Here is an 18,832-nt window from a genome sequence, read left to right as displayed (position 1 = left end):
GTCTGGCGGCAACTAGGATATTAGAGACTATGGGCCGGAGAGGGGAGGGGAGATCGATGAGGGAAATGCCTAGGACAGCGAGCTGACCACTCAGCGACAGTGGGAGACGAGTCAGATCGGTAATCAATGCCTCCACCTCACGCCAGAAAGCCTGAATCTGCGGGCACGACCACCAGACATGGGAGGAGGACCCCAAGGCGCCACACCCTTTCCAACAAAGAGGGGAGGAAGATGGGGAAAACTTCGCCAAGTGGACAGGAGTAATGTACCAATGCAGCTGAATCTTTTTCACCTGTTCCAAGTGGCCAATACATGAGGAGAATTTAGAGGGATGTATCATTGCAAACTGCCAATCCTCCAGGGAGGCCTCAAAGCCCAGCGTGGACACCCAGGAAGTCATAAATTGAAATTTGTCAGTGGAACCATAGGATATGAGGGCTTTGTAGATAATGGAAATGCCATGGGGCAATATAGTGGCTGGTCTGAAGAACCTATGAGCCGGGTCCTCTGTTAAAGGCGTGGGCACCCCGAACGACCGACGTGACCTGAGAAAGCTACGGAGCTGAAGATATTGGAAAAAGTCAGTGATATTTAGGGAGAATCTCCCTGAAAGGTCATCAAATGACAGAAGGGCATCTGAGCCAAATAGGTCCGCCACCCGGAGCACCCCGCGACTTCTCCAGGAGGAAAGAGAAATGTGCCCGATAGCATACTCCAAAGCCTGCAAAGAGACATAATCATACATGAACCCCAGATGGGAGGAGCTAAGCAGCGCCCAGAGTTTAGCAGCATTCCTGATAGAGCGGAGACAAGGGCCCACAAGAGGAACCCGAAGCAGCTGAAGTTCTAAGAGTAATTTAAGCGAGTTTTGGGGGGCAAAGTGAGACTCAATAAGGAACCAGGGCAAGCATGAGTTCCCCTCCCACCATATTTTAAGGGGCTCAAGGATCGCCGCCCTATAGTAAGACTGCACCGCAGGAGCGCCCAGCCCACCCACAGAGTACGGTAGGGACATAATCCGACGCCTGACCCTGTGTGGCTTCTTGTTCCAAATAAACCGATCTATAAGCGATTGAAAAGCTGAAATAAACTTCGAGGGGATAAAAAGGGGGAGGCAACGGAAGAGATACATAATTGTAGGTAGGAACAGCATTTTAGTAGTTTGTATGCGGGCCATCCATGAGAGCGTCGCATTCGATAAATGATCCATGCCCTTCCTGACCTCCGCAAGAGTTTCCTCACAATTTGCGCAAACTATATTGTCTAACCTAGTTATCCTGATACCTAGGTACGTGAAGCCCAGGGGAGCCCAAATGAACGCGTATTGTGATTGAATTTGGATTTGGAGGGGAGCCGGGAGAAAAAGGGGAAAGATTGTGGATTTAGTCAAGTTAAGTTTGTGGTATGATACCGCCGAGAACTCAGTTAAAATGGAGGTGATCGCATTCAACGAGGTTAAAGGTGAGGTGCAGGTCAGAACCACATCGTCGGCATAGAGACCAATTTTGTGTTCAGTTCCCAACACCACAATTATGTCCGCACTTTGCCTGACCATTGCAGCCAAGGGCTCCATGACCAGAGCAAAGATGATAGGGGAGAGGGGGCAGCCCTGACGCGTACCATTCCGAATGGGAAATGTCCGAGACCCAAAACCCGCCGATCGAACCGACGCACAGGGGTTGGAATATAATGCCATAACCGCTCTACCAATTTGCCCGGTGAGCCCAAATTTCTCCAGTGTGAGTTCAATATATCCCCAGTGCACCCTGTCGAACGCTTTTTCGGCATCAAGCGACAGAAATACACTGGGGAGGCCTCCCCTCTCCACCACATCCAAAAGATCTATCAGGCACCTGGTGCCATCCCTGGTCTGTCTGCCAGGAACAAACCCAACTTGGTCTGGGTGAATGAGGCTAGGGAGAACCGAGAATAATCTGTTGGCCCAGATTTTTGCATAAATCTTAACGTCGCAGTTTAAGAGTGCTATCGGGCGAAAGTTCCCCGGAGATGTTGGGGGTTTCCCTTGTTTGGGGAGAGTCGCTATGGAAGCCTCCAACCCCTCAGCCCTAATACTGCCTGTCGACAACCAATTATTAAAAAGGCGCAAAAGATAAGGGGAGAGGACAGACAAGAACTGGGCATAGTAAAGAAAAGAAAAGCCATCTGGTCCAGGGGAGGAACCCTTATTGGCCTCTCTGACAATCTGCGAGAGCTCAGACTCGACAATGGGGGAGTTTAGGAAAGAGAGCTGCTCTGAAGTGACCGAGGGGAGATTAGCCTTCTCCAAGAATGCCAAAATTGACTCCCGCGAAGGCTGGGGAATCCCTGGGTCAGACCCGAGGTCATAGAGAGAGGAATAATAAGATGCAAACTCCTCAGCAATATGAATAGGGTTGCACACCTGGGAACCGTCAGGCCTGAGCAAGAATGGGATCTTGGATTGAGCCTCTCTCTTCCTAACACGTCTAGCCAGAACAGCACCCGCTCGGTCCCCCATTGTATAAAATTTAGCTCTAGTTTTCCTCAGAGTCTTCTCAGCTTTATGGAGGAGCAAGTTGCGGACATGCATGCGAGCTTTAGAAAGATCAGAGAGAAGCGCTGGTGTAGGGGATAGTTTGTAAGCAGACTCGAGATGAGTTAATTCATCTAGGGCAGATTGGAGAGCTGCATTATACTTCCTTTTTGCCGTTGCCGCCATCTTAATGAAACAGCCCCTAATTACCGCCTTGTGGGCAAACCAAACGGTGTTGTCACATATGTCAGGAGTATCATTGGAGACAAAAAATTCCCGCAAGGCCTCCTCTATACACTGGGAGTTGGATTGGTCAGCAAGGAGATGGGCGTTGAGACGCCAGTGTGCGGGAGGCCTGATGGCCAAGGGGTCTTTTAGAGTAAGGGACACCGGGGCATGATCCGACCAAGTGATACTGCCTATATCTGCTGAGATGCAGTGAGGAAGAGCCACGTCATTCACCAGCACAAAATCAATCCTGCTGTAGGAACCGTGCCTGGGAGACAAGAACGTGTAGTCTCTCTCGCCGCAATGCAGATATCTCCAGATATCATGCAGGTTGAAAGAATTAGTTAGAGGACCTGCTTCGCATCTTGACAGGGAGGAGGCAGAACAGTCCAGATCTCTAGACATTGGAGCATTAAAATCACCAGCAATCAGTTTGTGACCGTGTTGGATGTCGTGTAGAATTTTGAAAACCCCCTCCAGAAATTTGAGCTGCCCTACATTAGGGGCATAGATCGAGGCAATGGTGTAGGGTGCATTGTTAATAAGGCATAGAACCACAATGAACCTACCCAGCGGATCCGCTATAGAGCGAACCAGCTGAAAGGAGTTGGCCCTGCTAAAGAAAATGGCTACTCCCGCCTTTTTTGACGGGCCATTAGCAAAAAATTGGTGCGGGTATAAACCTGAGTGCCTTCTGGGGTTATCACATTCCAGCAAGTGTGTTTCCTGAAGACACAAAATATCATGGCGGGATTTACCCAACTGACGCCACACAACAGACCTCTTGCCCGGAGAGTTGAGACCATTAACATTAATTGAATACAACGAAATACTCATAATGAGGCCATGTAAACAGTTTTGCAATCATCTGGACAATGATAACTTGTGTATGAGAATAGAAGACATGTGGCCAGTAAACTAGAGCATACATGTGGGAAGACCGGAAGAAGGGAAGAAAAAGAAGTGAGGGCACAAACAAGACACACGACAAATAACAAATAAACCAGTGGACCGAGGTCCATTCAGGTATACCCTGAGTCCAAAAGGTGAGAATCAGAAAAACAGTTCACCTAAGGGGCAAACAAATGCTGCGGATACACTCGAAAGAGGGACCAGCGCAGCTTAAAAACAAGAAAAAAGGGAACCAAAGTAAATCCGTGCGGGAAAATAGCCAGGAACCGTAGATGCAGTGGGCTCAGGCCACCTCCCAGTCCGGTGTAATGCGGGCCCTGAGGCCTCCGCCACCTCCAGGCCTAGAAAGGGTCACAGAGACCGGAGAGTCAGGAGTTGAGAGTCCCCATTTGGAGAGAGCGGTAGCTGCGTGAGACGGAGTCAGGCAGGTGGTGATCGATCCATCTTTGCGGATGAGGAGCTTGGTAGGAAACCCCCAGCGGTACTGGATGCCTTTCTCTCTGAGGATAGTAGTATAGGGGGCAAAGGCCCTCCGAAGGGCCAAAGTACCCGGGGAGAGATCTGGAAAAACAGAGATACGTGCAAATCTTTCAGGGAGGGCTGGATTCTTCCTTAGAGCCTGGAGAAAATCTTCCTTCATTTCGTAGAAGTGTATGCGTGCCAGCACGTCTCTTGGGACGGAGGGCCCCAGGCCAGACGGTTTAGGGATCCTGTGCACACGGTCAATTATGATATCCTTTGGAGCAAACTGAGGGAGAGCTGCAGCCATAAAGTCCTGCAAAAATAGCTTCAAATCCCCTGCAAGGACAGATTCCTCAATACCTCTGAGTTTAACGTTATTTCTCCTGGACCTATCTTCCAGGTCCAGGGCTTTAGAGTGGGTTTTAGTGGCCAGGGTTTGCAGGGCCTCATGAGCATCCCAGAGTTCGTTATGGGAAGAGACCAGCTCCGCCATCTTGCGTTTCAGGTGGTCAGTGCGACTACCCAGCTCCACCACCTCCCCTCTTAATTCAGCCAGCATAGTGCGCATATCCTCTTGAATGGAGGTTCTGAGGTCTCCAAGTAGGCCCTTGAGGAGAGCAGCAGTCACCGGACCGTCAGCTGAATCCGACGCCGCAGCGCCTGAATGCGACGCTGCTCCGCCTGGATGCAATGCTGCACCACCTGATTGCGACGCTTGAGCGTTGCGTTGTGAAGAGCGGGAAGGCCTGGGGGAGGATGGCGCCATCTTGGATTTCGGCGGTGGCTGTGGGGTGGCCGCAAAGAAATCAGGAATTCTCCTGGAGGGATCACGGGCGCCCGCTTTAGATTTCCCCATACACTCACCACCGCACCGGGAACCGGTACCGATATCGCGGAGGTGAACGAGAACGCCGAGGAGGTAGATATGGGCCGCTTTAAGGTTCCTGGCTGCGGAGCTCCCGCTCTGTGCGACCTACTCCATCGGCAGTCAGCCCACGCCCCCCCGAGCTGGCGTTTTTAATGATAGCACCTAGTGTCTGTGCTTGGAGACCAAACAAGAGCTTCTCACTAAAGTCCAGGTTAGGCAGCCTGTGCAAAGCTAGTTGAAAGGCTGCAGTGTAGCCAAACAACAAGCTTTTCTGATGAGGGCACTTCCAGCTCCATAACAGCCATGCCAAGTATTGTCATGGCTGCAATTGGCTGGCGCAATATGTTTAAAAAGAAAGTGGGGTCCCCTCTAGTTTTGATAACAAGTGCAGATAAAACAGACAGCTGTGGGCTGCAGCCCTCCCTCAGCTGTGTGGATTATCTTGGCTGGTTATCAAAACTAGAGATAACTCATGCTGTTTTTTAAATTATTTAAATAAATAATTTAAAAAAATGGCATGGAGCCTACCTTATTTTTGATAACCAGCCAAGGTAAAGAAAACAGCTGGGTGCTGGTATTCCCAGTCTGAAAAAGTCTCTCTCCAGCCTAAAAATAGCAGCCTGCAGCTGCCCCAGAAATTCTCGCACTTTCCCTGGCTCTTCCCACTTGCCCTGGTGAGTTGACAAGCGGGATAAACAGGGCCGTATTTGCCACTAGGCACTTGAGGGCACGTGCCTTGGGCGGGACAATGTGGCGTGGTGACACCTGAGCAAGTTTATTGTTCTGTTTTTTTTTAAATTTAAGTCCGAGGTCTCCTCCCGCTTGCGCCCGCCTGCCTCCCACCTCACAACCCCCCCCAGCTTGAGGACGCCATACTCACCTACTCCAGCGATGCCTGGTCTCAGTGCCTGTAGCTCGTCCTGTGTGAGCGGTCACATGGTACCGCTCATTAAGATGATGAATATGGACGCATATTCATCACCTTAATGAGCGGTACCACGTGACCGCTCATGCAGGAAGAAGCTGCTGTACCGGGAGAGAGCTGGGTTCAGGGCGTTGTGGAAAGGTGAGTATGACAGCCAGGGAGGATGGGGGGGAGGATGAAGGAGGGCAGAGGGAGGATGGGGGAGCGAGCCATGCGTGCAAGATGGGAGCAGGAGCCGGGCAAAGCTGAGCCATTCATACAAGGAGGGGAGCTGAGCCATTCATACAAGGAGGAGGAAACTGAGCCATTCATACAAGGGGGAGGAAACTGAGCCATTCATACAAGGGGGAGGAAACTGAGCCATTCATACAAGGGGGGACGAAAGCTGGGCCATTCATACAAGGGGGAGGAAACTGAGCCATTCATACAAATGGGGAAAATTGAGCCACTCATAGAAGGGGGCGACACTGAGCCATTCATACTAGGGAGAGGAAACTGAGCCATTCATATAAGAGGGGGGAAACTTAGCCATTCATACAAGAGGGGAAAGCTGGGCCATTCATACAAGGGGGAGAAAAGCTGAGCCCTTCATACAAGGGGGAGGAAAGCTGGGCCATTCATACAAGGGGGAGGAAAGCTGAGCCATTCATACAAGGGGGGAAAGCTGAACCATTCATACAAGGGGGAGAAAAGCTGAGCCATACATACAAGGGGGAGGAAAGCTGAGCCATTCATGCAAGGGGGGAAAGCTGAACCATTCATACAAGGGGGAGGAAAGCTGAGCCATTTATACAAGGGGGAGGAAAGCTGAGCCATTCATACAAGGGGGGAAAGATGAGCCATTCATACAAGGGGGAGGAAAGCTCAGCCATTCATTCAAGGGGGGAGAGCTGAACCATTCATACAGGGGGGAGGAAAGCTGGGCCATTTATACAAGGGGAGGAAAGCTGAGCCATTCATACAAGGGGGGAAAAATGAGCCATTCATACAAGGGGGAGGAAAGCTGTGCCATTCATACAAGGAGGGGAGAGCTGAGCCATTCATACAAGGGGTGGAAAGCTGGGCCATTCATACAAGGTGGGGAAAGCCGAGCCATTCATACAAGGGGGAGGAAAGCTGAGCCATTCATACAAGGGGGGAAAGCAGGGCCATTCATACAAGAGGGGGAAGCTGAGCCATTCATACAAGGGGGAAGAAAGCTGAGCCATTCATACAAGGGGAGGAAAGCTGAGCCATTCATACGAGGGGGGGGGGGGGAACTGAGCCATTCATACGAGGGGGGGAAAGCTGGGCTATTCATACAAAGGGGAGGAAGCTGAGCCATTCATACAAAGGGGAGGAAAGCTAAGCCATTCATACAAGGGGGAAGCTGATCAATTCATACAAGATGGGAGGGGGGGGAAGCTGAGCCATTCATACAAGATGGGAGGGGGAACAAATTGAGTGGGGATGGGGGGATTTATTATATGTGTGGTGAGTTTGAATGGGGATGAGGGGATTTATTATGTGTGGGGACAATTGGAGTGGGGATGGAGGGATTTATTGTGTGTGAGGACAATTTGAGCAAGGATAGGGGGATTTATTATGTGTGGGGAGAATTGGAGTGGGGATGGGGGATTTAATGTGTGGGGGATATTTAAGGACACAAAATGAAGAGCAAAGGGGGAGATGGGGAAACAGTATGGGGGAATGGGGGCATGTATGAGGAAACAGTACTAGGCAATGGGGGCATGTATGAGGAAACAGTACTGGGGAATGGGGGCATGTATGAGGAAACAGTAAAGGGAATGGGGTTCATGTATGAGGAAACAGTACTAGGCAATGGGGGCATGTATCAGGAAACAGTATGGGGGAATGGGGGCATGTATGAGGAAACAGTATTGGGGAATGAGGGCATGTATGGGCAATGGGGGCATGCATGAGGAAACAGTACGGGGGGATGGGTGCAGAAGGTATGGGGAGCGAACGGGGGAATGTATACGGGCACAGTACGAGTAGCGATGTGAAAAATGTATGTGGACAGAGTACGGGGAGTGAGGGTGATGGGATGTGTGCAAACACAGTATGAGCAGTCAGGTGCACAGGCAGTATAGAAAGAGAGGGGGTAAATATATGAGGAGACAGTATGGTGAACAGGAGGGATGTGAGAGGAGACAGTATGAGGAGGGAGGAGAATAGTGTGATGAGACAGAATAGGGGGAGAAAAGTGACTGGGCACAGAAACTGAGTAATGGGTACGTAGCATGGGGGACAGTGTAAGGGCACAGCCAGGAGCAGACAGTATACCAAGGAGGGGGATTGTGATGAGAGAGTACAGTATAAATACTGGGCCCTATAGGGGGGACACAGTGTGAGGGGACAGTGTGAAGAGGGAGGCCGGTATGGAAAGGAGAGGTCAGTGTGAAGGGCATGTACCATAAGAGGGACAGTGTGGAGGTTATGTTTTGTGCAGACAATATAGTGAGGGGCAATTTTTCATTCAGGAGCATTATAATAACACTTGTATCTTTAACCCCTTTCTGACCTTGGATGTACTATCCTGTCGAGGTAACCTGGGCCTATCTGACCCTCGACGGGATAGTACATCATAGCGATCGGCCTATCGCAGCTGACATCCGGCGCTATGTGTCAGGAGCGGTCACGGACCGCCCCCGGCACATTAACCCCTGACACACCACGATCAAACATGATCGCGGTGTGCCGGCGGTATAGGGAAGCATCGCGCAGGGAGGGGGATCCCTGCGGGCTTCCCTGAGACCCCTGGAGCAACGCGATGTGATCGCGTTGCTGCGAGGGTCTCTTACCTCCTCCTCCTCCTTGCAGGCCCGGATCCAAGATGGCCGCGGCATCCGGATCCTGCAGGTAGTGAGGTGGCTTCACAGCACCTGCTCAGAGCAGGCACTGTGAAGCCTGTAGCTGTGCATGTCAGATCGTTGATCTGACACACTGCACAGCAAAGTGTCAGATCAGCGATCTTACACTATAACATGATGCCCCCCCATGGGGCAATGTTATAGTGTAAAAAAAAAATATTCCAATGTGTAAAAAATTTTTAAAAAAAATTCCAAAACAATTCCAAAAAAAAAAGTATATTGTTCCTATAAATACATTTCTTTATCTAAATAAAAAAAAAACAATAAAAGTTTACATATTTATATCGCCGCATCCGTAACGACCCCACCTATAAAACTATATCACTAGATAACCCTTTCAGTGAACACCGTAAAAAAAAAAAAAAAAAAAAAACGAGGCAAAAAACAAGGCTTTATTCTCATACCGCCAAACAAAAAGTGGAATAACACGCGATCAAAAAGATGGATATAAATAACCATGGTACCGCTGAAAAGGTCATCTTATTCCGCAAAAAACGAGCCACTACACAGCATCATCAGCAAAAAAATAAAAAAGTTATAGTCCTCAGAATAAAGCGATGCAAAAATAATTATTTTTTCTATAAAATAGTTTTTATCGTATAAAAGCGCCAAAACATAAAAAAATGATATAAATGAGGTATCGCTGTAATCGTACTGATCCGAAGAATAAAACTAAAAAAAAAAAAGAGCATGAACCACACATCCCAAAATCATACGTTGATCTAAAGCCGCTAGGCAAAAATTTATATACTGAACATAAGGTTTTCAGTTTAACATTCTGATCAGACTGTATGAAGCCCACTGCCACTTCACGGCAAACCTCGTAGTGGGTCCTACCGCCCTAATGGAGCAGAGCCGTGCGGCCACCACCGCCACAGCAGCCATGCACCAGCAGGGCGGACGGCCTGTTGCCCCACAGCACCCATGCTACGAGACTGAGCCCCCATGACTCCAGACCGCGCCGCCCCACCAGCACAAAGACACAGCAACAATGGCCACCACACAGCACGTATGATTTTGGGATGTGCGGTTCATGCTCTTTTTATTTTTTATTTTTTGCAAAGCATGAAGAATAAAACTGCTTTATCAATTTTACCAAATGCGGAACGGTATAAACGCCTCCCCCAAAAGAAGTTCATGAATAGCTTGTTTTTGGTCATTCTGCCTCACAAAAATCGGAATAAAAAGCGATCAAAAAATGTCACGTACCCGAAAATGTTACAAATAAAAACATTAACTCGTCCCGCAAAAAACAAGACCTCACATGACTCTGTGGACTCAAATATGGAAAAATTATAGCTCTCAAAATGTGGTAACGCAAAAAATATTTTTTGCAATAAAAAGCGTCTTTCAGAGTGTGACGGCTGCCAATCATAAAAATCCGCTAAATAACCCGCTATGAAAGTAAATAAACCCCCCTTCGTCACCCCCTTAGTTAGGGAAAAATAAAAAAATGTATTTATTTCCATGTTCCCATTAGGGTTATGGTTAGGGCTAGGGTTAGGGTTAGGGCTAGGGTTAGGGCTAGGGTTAGGGTTAGGGCTAGGGTTAGGGCTAGAGTTAGGGTTAGGGCTAGGGTTAGGGTTAGGGCTAGGGTTAGGGTTAGGGCTAGAGTTAGGGAGGGGTTAGGGCTAGGTCTAAGGCTACAGTTAGGGTTGGGGCTAAAGTTAGGGTTAGGGTTGGGGCTAAAGTTAGGGTTAGGGTTTGGATTACTTTTACGGTTGGGAATAGGGTTGGGATTAGGGTTAGGGGTGTGTCTGGGTTAGAGGTGTGGTTAGGGTTACCGTTGGGATTAGGGTTAGGGGTGTGTTTGCATTAGGGTTTCAGTTATAATTGGGGGGTTTCCTCTGTTTAGGCACATCAAGGGCTCTCCAAACGCGACATGGCGTCCGATCTCAATTCCAGCCAATTCTGCGTTGAAAACGTAAAACAGTTCTCCTTCCCTTCCGAGCTCTCCCGTGTGCCCAAACAGGGGTTTACCCCAACACATGGGGTATCAGCGTAGTCAGGACAAATTGGACAACAACTTTTGGGGTCTAATTTCTCCTGTTACCCTTGGGAAAATACAAAACTGAGGGCAAAAATATAATTTTTGTGGGAAAAAAAAGATTTTTTATTTTCACGGCTCTGCGTTATGAGCTGTAGTGAAATACTTGAGAGTTCAAAGTTCTCACAACACATCTAGATAAGTTCCTTGAGGGGTCTAGTTTCCAATATGGGGTCACTTGTGGGGGGTTTCTACTGTTTAGGTACATTAGGGGCTCTGCAAACGCAATGTGACACCTGCAGACCAATCCATCTAAGTCTGCATTCCAAATGATGCTCCTTCTCTTCCGAGCTCTGCCATGCGCTCAAACGGTGGTTCCCCCCACATATCGGGTATCAGCGTAAACAGGACAAATTGGACAACAAAACTTAGGGTCCAATTTCTCCTGTTACCCTTGGAAAAATACAAAACTGCGGGCTAAAAAATAATTTTGGGGGGAATTTTTTTTTTTATTATTTTTACTGCTCTGCATTATAAACTGTAGTAAAACACTTGGGGGTTCAAAGTTCTCACAACACATCTAGATAAGTTCCTTGGGTGGTCTAGTTTCCAATATGGGGTCACTTGTGGGGGGTTTCTACTGTTTAGGTACATTAGGGGCTCTGCAAACGCAATGTGACGCCTGCAGACCATTCCATCTAAGTCTGCATTCCAAATGGCGCTCCTTCCCTTCCGTGCCCTCCCATGCGCCCAAACGGTGGTTCCCCCCACATATGGGGTATCAGCGTACTCAGGACAAATTGGACAACAACTTTTGGGGTCCAATTTCTCCTGTTACCCTTGGGAAAATACAAAACTGGGGGCTAAAAAATTATTTTTGTGGAAAACAAATTTTTTTTTTATTTGCACGGCTCTGCGTTATAAACTGTAGTGAAACACTTGGGGGTTCAAAGCTCTCACAACACATCTAGATGAGATCCATATGGGGTCTGCTTTCCAAAATTATGTCACTTGTGGGGTGTTTCTACTGTTTAGGTACATTAGGGGCTCTGCAAACGCAATGTGACGCCTGCAGACCATTCCATCTAAGTCTGCATTCCAAATGGTGTTCCTTCTTTTCCGTGCCCTCCCATGCGCCCAAACGGTGGTTCCCTCCCACATATCGGGTATCAGCGTACTCAGGACAAATTGGACAACAACTTTTGGGGTCCAATTTCTCCTGTTACCCTCGGGAAAATACAAAACTGAGGGCTAAAAAATAATTTTTGTGGGAAAAAATGTTTGTTTTATTTTTACGGCTCTGCATTATAAACTTCTGTTAAGCCCTTGGTGGGTCAAAGTGCTCACCACACATCCAGATAAGTTCCTTATGGGGTATAGTTTCCAAAATGGTGTCACTTGTGGGGGGTTTCAATGTTTAGGCACATCAGTGGCTCTCCAAATGCAACATGGCGTCCCATCTCAATTCCTGTCAATTTTGCATTGATAAGTCAAACGGCGCTCCTTCCCTTCCGAGCTCTCCCATGCGCCCAAACAGTGGTTTACCCCCACATATGGGGTATCAGCGTACTCAGGACAAATTGTACAACAACTTTTGGGGTCCACTTACCCTTGGGAAAATAAAAAATTGGGGCCTAAAAGATGATTTTTGTGAAAAAATATGATTTTTTATTTTTACGGTTCTGCATTATAAACTTCTGTGAAGCACTTGGTGGGTAAAAGTGCTCACCACACCTCTAGATAAGTTCCGTAGGGGGGTCTACTTTCCAAAATGGTGTAACTTGTGGGGGGTTTCAATGTTTAGGCACATCAGTGGCTCTCCAAACGCAACATGACGTCCCATCTCAATTCCTATCAATTTTGCATTGAAAGGTCAAATTGCCCTCCTTCACTTCTGAGCTCAGTCATGCGCCCAAACAGTGGTTTACCCCCACATATGGTGTATCGGCGTACTCAGGACAAATTGTACAACTTTTGGGGTCCATTTTCTCTTGTTACCCTTGGTAAAATAAAACAAATTGGAGCTGAACTAAATTTTTTGAGAAAAAAAGTTAATTGTTCATTTTTATTTAAACATTCCAAAAATTCCTTTGAAACACCTTAAATTTAATAAACTTCTTGAATGTGGTTTTGAGCACCTTGAGGGGTGCAGTTTTTAGAATGGTGTCACACTTGGGTATTTTCTATCATATAGACCCCTCAAAATGACTTCAAATGAGATGTGGTCCCTAAAAAAAAATGGTGTTGTAAAAATGAGAAATTGCTGGTCAAATTTAACCCTTATAACTCCCTAACAAAAAAAATTTTGGTTCCAAAATTGTGCTGATGTAAAGTAGACATGTGGGAAATGTTACTAATTAAGTATTTTGTGTGACATATCTCTGTGATTTAATTGCATAAAAATTCAAACTTTGAAAATTGCGAAATTTTCAAAATTTTTGCCAAATTTCTATTTTTTTCACAAATAAACGCAGGTAATATCAAAGAAATTATACCACTATTATGAAGTACAATATGTTTTGAGAAAACAGTGTCAGAATCACCAGGATCCGTTGAAGCGTTCCAGAGTTATAACCTCATAAACGGACAGTGGTCAGAATTGTAAAAATTGGCCTGGTCATTGACGTGCAAACCACCCTTGGGGGTAAAGGGGTTAAGGGCATCATGTGGAGATTTTCTGCAAAAGAGTGGAGAAGATGGAGGTCTGCAGAGACGGCTGTGGATGAGAAAACTCATCATGGGGTCTGGAAAAGATGAAGAAAAGAAGGCTCCAGAGGTGACGTCATCTATCAGGTACCTGGATCTAAATGTTATTTGTGATACTAACTAACTCTCATGTTTTATTTATGTTAGGAGCATTAAAGGGGATGTCCTGGTTTGTAATGAGTCTGCAGTCATTCTTTGTGACTGCAGACTTCTGACTTCTCACAGTGCGCACTGCACGCTGTCAGGATTCTCTTGTGCTGGCGATTTATATACATGTGGTCACGTGCTGACTAGACATGTGTGGCCTCACTCTATGAAAATGAACTGAGCGAGGCTGGGAACGTCTAGTTGGAATGTGGTCAGAAGTATACAAATCACATGCTTGTGCTGACATGACTGTCCACCGGCAAGGGAGAATCCTAAAAGTGTGCAGTGCATGCATTGTGAGAATTCAGAAGCCTGCGATGTCAGGATTCAGCTCTGCAGGTTCCAGTAGTCGTCACATGGACACTTCACTCAAATGTGACTTTCATACTTGTGGTCCTTTGACAACGAGCTTCTCTTCTGCTTCTCTCTGTTTTTCACTGAACATTGAGAGTATTTGGAATAGAAGCTCGTCGGTACATGACTAAGTGTGCAAATCGCATGTGTACTGGGGAAAGGGGGGGCGCCAAAATTAGTTCTTTCCCCGGGTGCCAGAAAACCGACATACACCTCTGCCTGTATGCTACTGCAAGCGGTGTCCGGTGGAGTGATGTCTGTGCACAGGCAGTGAGGCAGGGACTGAGGGTGTGCACAGTGAGCGAATGGAGACCCGGAGACTGCCCATCCCAGTCTACGCCGTAGCCTGGAGCCCTCATTATCATAGGAATATGTCAGTTAATAAATTGTTTTTCTAAAGCTTTATAGTGTAGTTTTAGGTCAGAGAGGGATGGTTAGGGATGAGCTAGCAAGGTGCAGGGACAGGTAGTGATGTCTATTTGTGGACATGTACGGCACTTGCAGTTTTGCACTTGTGGTGAGACAAAAAACACTGCTAGCAGCGTTTTTTCCATTGTTGCAAGTACCGCATTTGCTGGATCGCGGCAAAACCGCAAGTGCCGCACATGTCCGCAAGTCCCATAGGGAATGAATGAGGCCGAATGCAGTGTTGCCGTAAGTGATCCGTTACGCGGCAGATGTGGAAAAACTGCCGTATCTGCTGCAAAAAGCTACTTTCACATCAGCGATTTTTGCCAAAGTCACTGCCAATAGTGTCATACTCACCAAAGGGGGAGGAAGCACTAAAAGTGCCTAGGGCAGCATAAACTCTATATACGGCCCTGGGGATAAAGGTTTTGAAGTTGATGCCAGCTGTGTAATGTCCGCTGATAACATTCTCAGGAATGGTAGTGGAGCGATGTCTTTAAGACACCCCTTCTTACCTTTTTAAAATATTAACTTATAATTAAGGGTGTGATATTATTGTTTTAAAAGAATCTGTCAATAAGACACTATTTTTAAAGAGATACTTATTTGCTTTTGTACATTGGGAATATGTGCAGGTGGCCCTGGAAATTTAGAATATACAGTGGATTTAAAAAGTCAACTTACTTTTGTTAAAACGTCACACACACAGAGAACCATTACCTTGATTGCTAACACACCATGGGAAGTGGGAAGAGCCGAGGTTAAGCTTCAGAATTGGCGCATCACATGGATGCTCTATTTCTGTAATGGCTAAGGGTTGGTATTATTAGTCTGGGATTGGGGCCCAAATTCCACGGCCCCTTTCCAGGCTATTAATATCAGCCCACAGCTGTCTACTTACAGTGGGGTAAAAAAGTATTTAGTTAGCCATCAGTTGTGCAAGTTCTCTCACTTAAAAAGATGAGAGAGACCTGAAATTGACATCATAGGTAGACCACAACTATGAGAGTCAAAATGAGAAAACAAATACAGAAAATCAGCTTGTCTGATTTGGCAAGATTTATTTTGCAAATTATTGTGGAAAATAAGTATTTGGTCATTAACAAACGTTCATCTCAATATTTTGTTATATACCCTTGTTGGCAATGACAAAGGTCAAACGTTTTCTGTATGTCTTCACAAGGTTGCCACACACTGTTGGTGGTTTGTTGGCCCATTCCTCCATGCAGATCTCCTCTAGCGCAGTGATGTTTTGGGCCTGTCACAGGGCAACACGGACTTTGAATTCCCTCCAAAGATTTTCTATGGGGTTGAGATCTGGAGACTGGCTAGACCACTCCAGGACCTTCATATGCTTCTTATGAAGCCACTCCTTCGTTGCTCTGGCGGTGTGCTTGGAATCAATATCATGCTGAAAGACCCATCCATGTTTCATCTTCAATGCCCTTGCTGATGGAAGGAGGTTTGCACTCAAAATCTCACAATACATGGCCCCATTCATTCTTTCATGTACACGGATCAGTTGTCCTGGTCCCTTAGCAGAGAAACAGCCCCATAGCATGATGTTGCCACCCCCATGCTTCACAGTAGGTATGGTGTTCTTTGGATGCAACTCAGCATTCTGTATCCTCCAAACACAACGAGTTTTTTTTCTAACAAACAGTTCTACTTTGGTTTCATCAAACCATATGACATTCTCCCAATACTCTTCTGGATAATCCAAATGCTCTCTAGCAAACTTCAGAAGGGCCCGGACATGTCCTGGCTTAATCAGGGATACACGTCTGGCACTGCAGGATCTGAGTCCCTGTTGGCTTAGTGTGTTACTGATAGTAGCCTTTGTTATAGTTGTCTCAGCTCTATGCAGGTCATTCACTAGGTCCCCCCGTGTGGTTCTGGGATTTTTGCTTACTGTTCTTGTGATCATTTTGTCCCCATAGGGTGAGATCGTGCGTGGAGCCCCATATTGAGGGAAATGTCTTCCATTTTCTTATTATTGCTCCCACAGTTGATTGCATCACACCAAGCTGCTTGCCTATTGCAGATGCAGTCTTCCCAGACTGGGGCAGAGCTACAATTTTGTTTTTTGTTTGACAGCTCTTTGGTCTTCACTATAGTGGAGTTTGGAGTGTGAGTATTTGAGGTTGTGGACAGGTGTCTTTTATACTGATAATATGTACAAACAGGTGCCATTACTACAGGTAATAAGTGGAGGACCGAGGAGCCTCTTAAAGAAGAAGTTACAGGTCTGTGAGAGCCAGAAATCTTGCATGTTTTTAGGTGACCAAAAACTTATTTTCCACCATAATTTGCAAAATAAATCTTGCCAAATCAGACAAGGTGATTTTCTGGATTTGTTTTCTCATTTTGACTCTCATAGTTGTTCTACCTATGATGTCAATTACAGGCCTCTCTCATCTTTTTAAGTGGGAGAACTTGCACAATTGGTGGCTGACTAAATACTTTTTTCCTCACTGTAACATTTGCTAGTTATTAAAAATAGGAGGGGATTCCACTTCATTTTTTTTTTTTTGGGGGGGGGGTCTCCTTTTTAATAACCGGTATAGGCTAAGCAGACTGCTGTAAGCTGATATTATTATATGGAGAAGCTCCATGTTTTTTGCCCACTTCCCAGAATAACACCAGCCTCCAGCTGACTGCTTTCCCTCAGCTAGGTATTAAAAATAATGGGGACCTCAGGCTATTTTTGTTTTTTATTTCTTTTTTTTATTAGCTAATTGCATGTACAGTAAGCTACACCTGCACTCCACTAGTTATATATCTCACTGACATATTTCCAACTGTGCACAAGCACCAGTTGGTGAATACCCTCATCAACGTCGCCTGTTCTCTCTGCTATCAGTGAAACCAGGCACATGATGATGAGAAAAGTAGTCACCAGCCGATACCTGACCGGCGGTAACCTTTTGAAAGCCGGTCATAGCCGGTGGCTCACAAGCTGTCCTCTGTGTGATGGTGTGGTAACCCGTTGCTGTCTACGATACCCAGCGGCTGTGACCGACTATGACTTCAGAGCACTGCCTTATTTTTCGCTTTGCTCTATTGAGAGGGTTTGACTGCCAATGTCATGCTGATTCAGAGCAGACTCCTCGCAGTTAGGCAGTAGGGAGCCAGCTCACAATCACCATGATCTTGGCAGTCACACCATGTTGACAGAGCAGCACAGTAGAAGAGCTTCTCTGCTGACATGATGCAGCTACATTGCTGGCAGGAGGGGTTAGTGACCGCCCTGAACCGATGCTGGGTAGAACAGGTAGGTAGTTGTCTCTGTTAGCAACAACCAGCCTATTAGTTTTTATTCTCCTGGTAAAAAAAAAGTTCAGGACAACCCATTTAACAAGTGATAATTCCCCATGAATGACATTTTAACTCTATATAGAAGTAAGCTTTTATACAAGGTCAAGTGGGCAATATACCTCTTTAATAAAGACCAGTAGACACTCCACCTTGGCATTGTAAAAAAAAATCTAGGCATTTTAGTTACAATATGGGGCATTGTCCTTACTCCACCCAACTCTAACATATAGAGACTTAAATACAATCATCTTGTGCAAGAGTTGGGGCAAACTTGAATCTTTTTACATAAGGTACAAAGCACAAGGAAATGTATAAGAGAACAAACATCATGCCATCACGGTATCTTTGGTTTTCTAAAGGTTAAATTGGGTTATATAGAAAAAAATGTAGCTGTAAATCTGAGATCATGAGATTTTAGTGCCATATGATTGTGACTAGGAAGGTTATTGGGACGTCTGTTGTTTACCAGAGAACTGATGCACAGATTGTGCAGTCTTTCTAATTAGCTTCTTAATATACATGTTAGTCAAAGGATTAAAGTGTAATTTTTTTTATCAGTGGGAACACTTCATTTAGACCCTGGCACATAAGTGTATATCCACCTTTATGATTTATATGGATTTTTTTTCCTAATAACCCATGCAATATTCTTCTCTGCCGCATATTTGAGGTCCTAATAATTTAAATGCCAAACATGTAACCTTAGGCCATGGAGACCACTCTTCTCAGCCTAGGCAAATTGTTCCAGCTTTTAGGAAGAAGTGCCAAGCATAATTGAAGTCACATTCAAAGCTAGACACTGAATGGCTGGCATAAGAATTAGATGAGCCAGAGTGTGATATGATGGTGTAAGGTGTCAGATGAGCGTTGTGTGATTGACAGTGCACCGGCTTGAATATAGCCACCCATTGCTAAGCAGTTTTAAATGACCCTGTGTGTGGTGTATTGCAGGGGCAAGGTGTGTGCTCATGTTCCACCTTCTTCAGTCAAGGACACCAGACAAGAATTAAAATGTCATTTTTGGGGGAAAGTGGCTTAATACACTGATAATTTTCATACTTCAGTTTGGAAAATATATTTTGTGAAGACACTTTAAATTGATTTGCCACCAATTTTAACCAAAATATTGCCC

This window comes from Ranitomeya imitator, chromosome 3 (assembly GCF_032444005.1).
Source record: "Ranitomeya imitator isolate aRanImi1 chromosome 3, aRanImi1.pri, whole genome shotgun sequence".
Lineage (NCBI taxonomy): Eukaryota > Metazoa > Chordata > Amphibia > Anura > Dendrobatidae > Ranitomeya > Ranitomeya imitator.
Note: the sequence above shows the minus strand (reverse complement) of the source record.